Genomic DNA, 9610 nt, shown 5'->3' on the forward strand with positions numbered 1-9610 from the left:
CAAAAAAAACGTAAGGAGTCAAAGCAATGAACCCGCGCACCACCAAAATGGCAAGCAAGCAGCCAAAGATCGTGGCTAATCGTGAGCCATGCTGCTGATGATGTTGTTGTTGTTGGTGTTTGCTGCTGGCTGCTGGCTGCTGGCTGCTCAGTGAAACGTGATTTTGTGTTTTTGCTTTGTTGTTGCTGCGCGCTTTTGGCCCCCGTCAATCAGCCATTTAAGTCATTTAGCATTATGTATCACTCCGCTGCTGGTGCTGATGCTGATGCTGTGTGCTGTTTGCTGTTTGCTGCCAATTGTAATCTGCCAGGGCAACAAACAAAGCAGATCTGTCGTCATTGTCTGCACTGCTTGTCGGTCGGCGTGTCTGTCGCTCAGTCTGTGCTGCTTGGCGGTGTGTGTGTCGCTCTGTCTGCACTGCTTGTCGCTCTGCCTACCTCTCCGTCTGTCTCTCTCTTGATTTTGTCTGTTGTTTTTATTAATTTTGTTTCAATTAATTTCGCTACAAATTGTCAACAAAATCGAAACCGCAGACAAACAGATACATCACACACACACACACAACACACAACACACAACCATTGCCCACATTCACAGTCTGTATCCCAATATACAAAATCTCCCCCACCGCACCACACTGAAACCCCCAATGAGCGCAGCTGAGCTAATAACCAATGCAAATCTCCCTGGACAGTAACATGAGCAATAGCAACGGACATGCTACATGACAGGGCGACAGCATGCAGCAGCGCATGGGGCACATGGAGAGCTGGAGAGCTGTATCCATTGATCCATCTAATGGTTGACTGTTGGCGGCATTAACCCATCAACGAACAGGGGAAATTGGCCACGGCCCCGGCTCCGGCCCCGGTGTAGACGTATAAATATTGATTTTGAGTCAGTCGAGGGTCTGGTTGGATTGTAACTCATCTTACCTAACCCACAGAACAGCCACCCACCGAGTGCCAACCTGTCCGAGTGCCAATTATAAAAGGCCTTCCCCACTGCTTTACCCACTGCTTTACCCACTGCTTTACCCTCAAAACGCAAAGAGAGTGAATAAATGTGTATTGGCAGGCGACAGTGGTGGCAATAATTTCAACAACATGTCAATGCTGATGCTCATCAAAGTGATTTCTGTTTCAGAGAGACGCTGCACACTCTGCTCCCTCCTGCACGTTGACAAAACGCCAACGCATCGAGACATTTCTCATCACCGATTGGTTTCGCCCCAAAACATTAAACATACATTGGGACGTGTGTGTAGCTGTGATACATGTGGGTGCGTGTCTGTTTTTATAAATAAGTGGGCTCGAAAATAAAAAGAGGTGGCAGGTGAGTTGATTTTTTGATATTTTCTTTTTATTATTATTTGGGTTACCTCTGGGCACGGGCTATAAATTTGGATATATTTAGCGGGCCGCCACATTGGGGCCATATGTCAGCATCTGCATATTTAACTGGGGCAAATAATATTGCAGGGATTAACTAAAGTAATACTACATAATTGTGTGCGCGTTTTTGTGTGCCTCTGCCAAGCTTTTCCAGGATTATAAACTGCTTTGCATAATGGCTTTGGGCAGACTTTGCTCTGCACTAGATCAATCAATATTAAAAATAATAAAAAAAATATCAATAATATTTGGAGATAAATATCAATGAAATTTGCAGTAAAATTTGCAGAAATATATCAATGAAATTTGCAGATAAAAAGAGGATTAAAGTAAGTCCTTTAAATCTGTGTATGGAAAATAGTTTGCTGGGGCACTCCACAGTTTGGTTATAATTATTATTGGTTACCTACAACAAATGAATGAACGAACTCTTAAACATAAATCCGTATAATAAAGACTGGAATATAATTGTAACTGAATTTTCTAAGAACTTGGCATTTTTATTGTGTGAAAATATTTAAAATTTCGTTCGTTTTATTCGTTTGATTAAAACTACAATTCAATCTAATGCAGTCAATCGAAATATCAATCAATGTTGAGCCAAAGTTTAAAATTCACAAACTGACAACATAAATGTATTTAAATGTTATTTAAGCTGTTGGTGGGACAGAAGGTGGGACTGGGATTGTGGTCAAATGGATGACAGAGTGGAGAAAAAAATGGATAACATTTTAGAGATACAAAAATAGCTTCATCTTTTTTGATTGATATTATCTTTTATTGAATTTTGGGATGGCATCTTTTGCCATTTATGGAATTTACGAATTTAATTATAGGCTCTCTTTTTTTTGCAGCTTTTTAGCTATTGGTTGGTGCATCGTGGCATTTGGTTGTTTAAATATTTAAAACAATTTAATAAAGTATTTAAATAGCAATTCCTATAGCAAGGTTATCCATGGGATATAGCCAACGAACTTGATTAATTGAGCGGAGATACGCATTAAAATGCTTGGCATAAAACGATCAAAATTCTTGATTAATTAGCCAACAGCCTTTGATGTGGCCCAGGCATTTGTGGGTGCTGGGTGTGTGTTACGCACATTAAAATTCAATCAAAATACGTACACAAATAAATGCTTTAAATGTCGCTTCAATTATTATTATGACAGAGTTTATTTTTAGGCGAAAGAGCATCGCCGTGCTGCACGACAAGCGCCTTGGGTTGCCGGCTCCAATTGCAAATAATAAGCCTCAATTGGCGTTGGCCAAAAAACACTCGTCCACAGTCCCAGTCATACACTCATGGCACTCGCATTGACACTCTCAACTCGGAGTCTGTGCTCCGTGGAGTGGGAGCTGTGGCCTACGCATGGCCATAATATCGTGTCGAGAGGAAAATGCCAACCCAACGAACACACAATAAAAGCTCGTTTCAATTTCAAATTGATTGCCAGTCGACTATTATTATTATTTAGCTATGCTCTAGCAGAGGGTGTACTCAATATAGAGTGAAGGAAATTATTAAATTAAAACGCTGAAATCGAACGATTGTTAAATAAATATTTGATATTATTTTCCTTTCCTCTAACTGCCACAGAAACTGACTGAAAGTGTATCTAAAACTTCGGTCAATGTCGCTCTCCCTAAATCTTGTTGTTTTATTGTTATTTGGTTTTATTTTTGTTCATTTCTTTTTACTTGTTGTTGGTGTCATTTGGCTTTTGGTGCTAAATACTCGTGCGAATTTTTGTGCTTTTGGAGGCCACCAAAGCTGCTTGGAGGGCACTGAGCTGGCAGCCGAGTTTTGGTCTCTGGCTTGGCGCCACCCCCACAAAAACACAACAGAAATAAATATAAAATTTTATACTCGTATTTGTTTTTCATGCTTTCACGTTGGCATTGCCATTGGCGAGGTAAAACACACAGACACAGACCCAAACACAGGCGTTGCCTCCACTCGAAACATAAATAAACTGATTTCGGGGATATCGTGGGATGCTGGGTGGGAGAGATAATACCGAGTACCATTCAGCAGCGTACTGGCTGCTGCTGCCTTGTTTTGCCAATCCAAAAGAGTTGCCAATGGCAATTATATTTTTCTTTTTTTTTTGGCCAAGAGAATACATAAGTGGCAATCACTCGATTGTAATAATATTATTTCTATTGCATACCCAAAGGTCGCTTGCTGTTACATCTTACGGGGGGAGACTTGATTTATTATTTGCTCAAGGCACGAGCAGAATATTTATTTGTTTGGCTTGTTTGATGGAAAGTAAGCAGAAAGGTTGAGCTAAGACAATTATTTAAGTTTTATATACTCATAATTGGAGGGCATGTAAACATTTTAGACATTTAGGCCAAATGGGAGTTTTAATAATGCTTTTGCATAATTTTTTTTTAATTAGAAAATGTACGTGGAAAACAAATTTAATTTTCTTGAAGATCCCACAGGATATCTTAAAATGATTGTGTAATTGTTGGAAAGAGAAAAAGGACTTGGAATTAGTTTTAAAATAATAAAAGAATTCTTTTTTAAACTATTATTAAGAATTATTTTTAGTACCTTTGAGTGCGTGTACCAAAACTAGAGTTGAAGTGTTAAAAATTAATTAATTTGACCTAAAAAATATATATAAATAAATGAATCAGGTTAGGTTTATATTTAGCTAAGTAAATAAATAAAAATTGAAGAAGGATGCGTTTTCCTTCAAGGATGTCCTTCTAGCAGTCTCTTGCAATGACTTGTTGAGCTCAGGCCGCATTCGAAATTACTTTCATTTAACGTTTCCATGGAATATCCTACATTCTATTACATTTACAATCTTAAACACCGTTGCTTGTGCTTTACATATGTAAGTATTTCTGCCGACAGGTTTTTGTGTGTGTCCATTTTGCGTATATTTTGGGCAACATTTACGTGTGTATTTCCATTGCATTGGCCATTGGCTGGGCCCGGGGGCCAACACTTTCCCACCAGCGCCGATTGAAACGAATGAATCAAAGCTGCTCATTTTGGAGTGCAGTTCTTGCTGGCCTGCCTTGTAGTCGTCATAGTCATAGTCATAGTCATAGTCGTAGAGCCGTTGTAGTTGAATGTTTGTTTGGCTGCTGGACCGCTGTACCCTTTCCTAATATGGAGGTCTGTGGCGGCAGCGGCGGCGGCGGCGCACACTTGTACACTTGTTTCGTGTAAGCGAGATGCCGTGTGTGTGCCGAACCGAGCTGAGTCGCTTGTGCAACACATCCAATTGGAAATGAAAAACTCTGACCTACTAATCACCGAGCCAAAAAGCCAATAAGAGTCAGCAAACGAAAGACAACGGCAACAACAGCAACAACAACGACAACATGTGCCACCAACCAGAGACAGCAGACAGCATGCAGGCAACAGCAAAAGCACAAGCAACGACATTGTCGACTACAACATCAACAGCGACAGCCCAAGAAAAATCAAAAGATGGACAATAACTTTAAACCAGTTCCAGATGGCGAAGCCTTGTTGCCAATTTTCGTACTTCATGCACCGAGAACCGTTCGCACAACACAATTTGTTTCGAATTTGATAATGTGCGGCCATTTGGGCTTGGGCCCACAGGTTGCTCGGCCCAATTGACATTTCATGCCGTATTAAGATAGACACTGAGACAGACAGTCGGGGGACAGGCACTGAAAAAGACACCGAGACAGGCAGTCGGGACAGTTCGGGGGAGCCCGAAAGAGAGACACAAAGACAGTGAGACAGACAGGCAATTTGCGATATTTGTTTTGTTGTACTTCACTTTTCACTAAAAAATTATCATGTTACGAATGGATATCGAAAACGAAAACGGTGCAGATTATTTGGGGAATATAACGACTAGAGGATACCTTAATGAAAATTGAAATTGATTCAAAAGTAGTTATTGAAATTTAATGTCATCCAAATTATCACTGTCCCCTGCATTTTGCTTCAACTCTTGCCATCTCTAGTTCTTACACGCACAAGAAGCTTTCGGAGAGAGCGCCTAATGGACTCTCTCACTCTCTCTCTGTACGCGTCTAGCTACCTGCGCGCTGCGCAATTAGCTTTGGAGAGAATAACTGTAAGAAAGAGACGCGCGAGAAGCAAAGCAAAGATTGGAGTTTTGCAGTGTCTTCTTTCTCCTTTGGTGCATTTATGGTGCAGCGAAAATATGCTTGGAAAAAATAGAGCGATGTTGCCGTGCTACGGCAGCCACAGAACTTAATCAGACAGCTGATAGTAAAGTTTTTAATCTACCTGTCATTTGTCACATATTACTCCATGTAAACAACATACCCCTGCACTTCAGAAGAACATAAGCAGAAAAAATAGCGCACAAGGACATTCGCGCATGCGCCCCCAGACGGCGCCAAGCCAAGCAACAACCAAAAAGACAGCCAAGAGACGGCAGCCAACGGCGTCAACGATTTCTGGCTAAATTGATGCTGATGATGATGATGGCGCGACTGGAGACTGCGGGGAGGCACTGCGACACGGGAGTTGTGCGGGTCTGCAGATTATCACGGTTTTTGTTTTGTTTTGAAGCTCTGGTTTGTGGCATATAAATTTCAATTGCTCGCCTTTAACAACAATTTAAAGCAAATTAAATTTCTGTTTTTGGTCGATTATTGCCTGCTGATAGGCGAGGCTTGAACGGTTCGAATCCCCTCTCCGCCAATGAACTCATAGCTCCTCCGACTATCGGCGACTCTGTCATGTGCATATAAAGTAATTTTCTGCTACATTAGGTTTCGCCTTCCATTTGGGCTGCATAAGTTGGAAAAATTGAGCAAATCTTTTGCGGAGCAGCAAGTGGCTGACAAGACGAATAAAGAATACACTAAAGGATTTGCTAAGATTTTCTAACTACTGTTGCTACTTCCATTAGTCTTCAAATTCTGTAAAAGGAATCCTCAGAAACCAATAAAAATTATCCCTTTAATCCCTGTCAAACTCCATCAGTTAGTTGAACAGCTCTCCTCCAGCTAGAGCATCAATTAAAAGAAATTATTATAGATTTGTTTTGAGCACTTACTGGCGGGAATGCTGGGGCTGCCGTTCGTGTTGGCTTCTTGAGCTGCTTAGGCTGCCAAGTAAAAGCGCCCACCATAGCGGCGGCTGCCCACACACAATGCTCCACTTAGACGCGCTCCATTGTTTCCGCATTCGATTAAAAATGATAAATGCCTGGCTGCGCTCAAGGAAAATACAGAGAAAAATAACCAGGAAAGCGAGAAGAGAAAAGAAAAGAAAAGCTGGACACGAGGCTGTGCCTGCCCTGGACTGCTTCGTCTGGCTTATTTTCTTGACCATTTTTAATGTCTCGTTTATGAACGCTGATAAGTCAAAATGCTCGCGGCCACTGGGCCCTGTCTAAGCGTAATTATTTGATTAATTTTATTGCTTGTTCAGCGAGCGAGTGTGTGTGTGCGAGTGCGAGTGTCGGGGATGGCGCTTAAATATATCGTTTATGCTTTTATTAAATTGCACGCATTAATTAACTCTGGAGCAGGGGGAGTGGCAGAGGAGGGTTGCCGCAAGTCAAAGTCAAAGCTAAATGCCTGAAATATACATTATCGGATGGCGGCGGCCCCCATCCATATTCGATTTGGTAGCCCTACGGACATTTTCATTTCAATTAATTGCCCCAGCGTGCAAATTAGCGTTCTGCCTGATTGTTGGTAATTATTGATTATATGCCTCCACTCCCACACCCACCCACACATAAATCTGTGCCAATTGAATGGCCTCCAGGTAAGCCAATTCACTCACTTAAAGCGCAATACCTGCCGATTATCCAGAGCCATTGGAACGTTAGAATCCAGACTAAATTGGTCGTGAAGTGCCAGCCAGTCTCAGTGCTGCTGGGTTTTGACAACATTTCAATTTAACAAATATTTGCTGGTAGGACAGCCCTTTGTCTACGGCCTCAACGTCCAACTGGCCAGAAGCAGCCGCAAAATGGACCAAAGTGGCTTCACGACACAGTGGGACACTGGCCCAAGGGAGCTTGAGTAAGATTGGGGTTGTGTGGGTGTCTGAGGTTATGGAGGTGGTTTGCATGGTCTTACTTTGATATGTCAGGCAACAGAGCGACACAGAGAGAGGGAGAGCCAACAGAGCGACAGAGTGGGAGGGAGAGGTGACGACAACGTGAGAGCGAGCGATGGAGAGGTGACGACAGAGACTGGACCTTAATGGAGATTGGCGGTTGGAGTAAATTGATTGACAGCTACTTTAAAAACATTTCATTTTGATTGTTATTATTATGCATATTCTTGTTCAAACTATTTTAGATAAATGTCCATCCAGATGTCAAAGATTTATTTTAATTAAATTGATGGGATCTCCAAATTTATGTGCAAAAGTTTATGAGGAAAATATGTATTCAGTTTTTGATTATGATTGAGTATGATTTGATTTTTGACAAGAAATTTTATGTTGAATATTTTAAACACAACGAGGAGGAACGTTGTGAGACGCGTCTTAAGCCGCGTCACAACTCTTATACCCGGTACTCAGTACTACATCTGCAACTTAGCGGTTATTTGTCAAATTTTACATTTTCTCTTCATCTGTCATCTACATCAACAACACTACTCACGCCAACACGCTCCTTTAGCTCGCCACCCTCCCCTAGAGACACACACTGCAGAGTCAGGGCAGAGGCAGCGGCAGAGTCGCGGCAGAAGATGAGTCAGAGACGTGTCAGGGGAAGAGGCCTCTGCCACTGCGCGAAGCAGAGTGTGAATGAGAGAATGTGTAAAAGCAACAAAAGCTGCTGGACAGGGTGGGTTTAGCCACTGCAACTTAATTTCTTCATTGTGGCCATAATAATGATCCAATCGGATCCCAATTTGGTGATCAGATAGATATGGTCATTCCCTACGGAATGGCGTTTTTAGTTTTCTTTTATCTTTAAAATTGTAGATTTGGGAGGTTTTCGCCCTTTTGCGGGGGCGGAAGAGGGCGTGGCTCATTTTTGAAATACACTTGTAACAGTGTGAGCATACAGAAGTCTGGATGCAAAATTTGGTGGCTCTAGCTTTTATGGTATCTGAGATCCAGGCGCTCAACAAGACGGACGGACAGACGGACAGACGGACAGACAGACATGGCTCAATCGACTCGGCTATTGATGCTGATCAAGAATATATATACTTTATGGGGTCGGAGACGTTTCCTTCTGTGCGTTACATACAACCGTTATGTGCACAAATACAATATACCCTATTTACTCTTCGAGTACCGGGTATAAAAATGGTGCACTATTTTGGCATCAATGAAAGCGAGCCTCAAACTCTGTGAACTTCTTCCCATTCTTCCTCTGCTTTATATCCCATTCACATGTACAGTTGTATGTATGTATGTTCATTTTGTACATGTAAAAAGCCTGACTCAGATAGACACGCGCGCACCACCTCGAGAGAGCTGGCAGAAGTGCAGAGAGCAGTAGATAGAACAGATCGCGAGAGCGAGAGTCAAGCACCGTCAGCAGACGCCGGTCAGAGAGCGAGCTTTCGCCGTTGCATTGCCAGTCGTCGCTTTCGTCCGTCGCATTTTGAACTTTTCTTATTTGCATCTGCCGCTTTGAGTGTATTTAAGGAAAGAATTTAATTACAAACCAATAAATATCTATCAATACTCAATGAACAATCAGTTAAACATAACCTTTCACTCCTTTATCTTTACTCTCAAAGATTCCCCCTCAACTCTACCTCTTGCCAGCACTCCTTTACTTGCACTCTCCCACTTATTTGCCACACACACACTGGCTTACACAATGCATTGAAAAATGACTTAATTTCACTTGAACAACCTCGAACGATGACCAATAACGTGCCCCATTGTTGCGGTCCCAAGCCCAAAGGAGGCAGTCAGTCGGTCAGTAGGCGTTCGCAGTGCACCACACCAGCACTGGAGTGAAGTGGACTTGCACTGGACTTGGACTAATAAACATAAGGAGTATACAAGTCCATATACGGTCAAGTCGGTCAGCAGTATCTTTTTTTCCAGTCTGCCATGCGGGCAGTGGCAGTTCAGGCATCATTGTGGCTGGTGCTGGCTGCGGGAGTTGGGCTGTGGGTTTTTGTTTTTTTCGTCACTTATGCATTTTTCATGGGACGAATCTGCCGAGCGACTCCTTCGACTTGCACTGGAGTGACAGGCGAAGGCGCATTGCAAACCGTTATGTGATGGGGGTACACAGAGAAAA

This window comes from Drosophila subobscura, chromosome O (genome assembly GCF_008121235.1).
Source record: "Drosophila subobscura isolate 14011-0131.10 chromosome O, UCBerk_Dsub_1.0, whole genome shotgun sequence".
Lineage (NCBI taxonomy): Eukaryota > Metazoa > Arthropoda > Insecta > Diptera > Drosophilidae > Drosophila > Drosophila subobscura.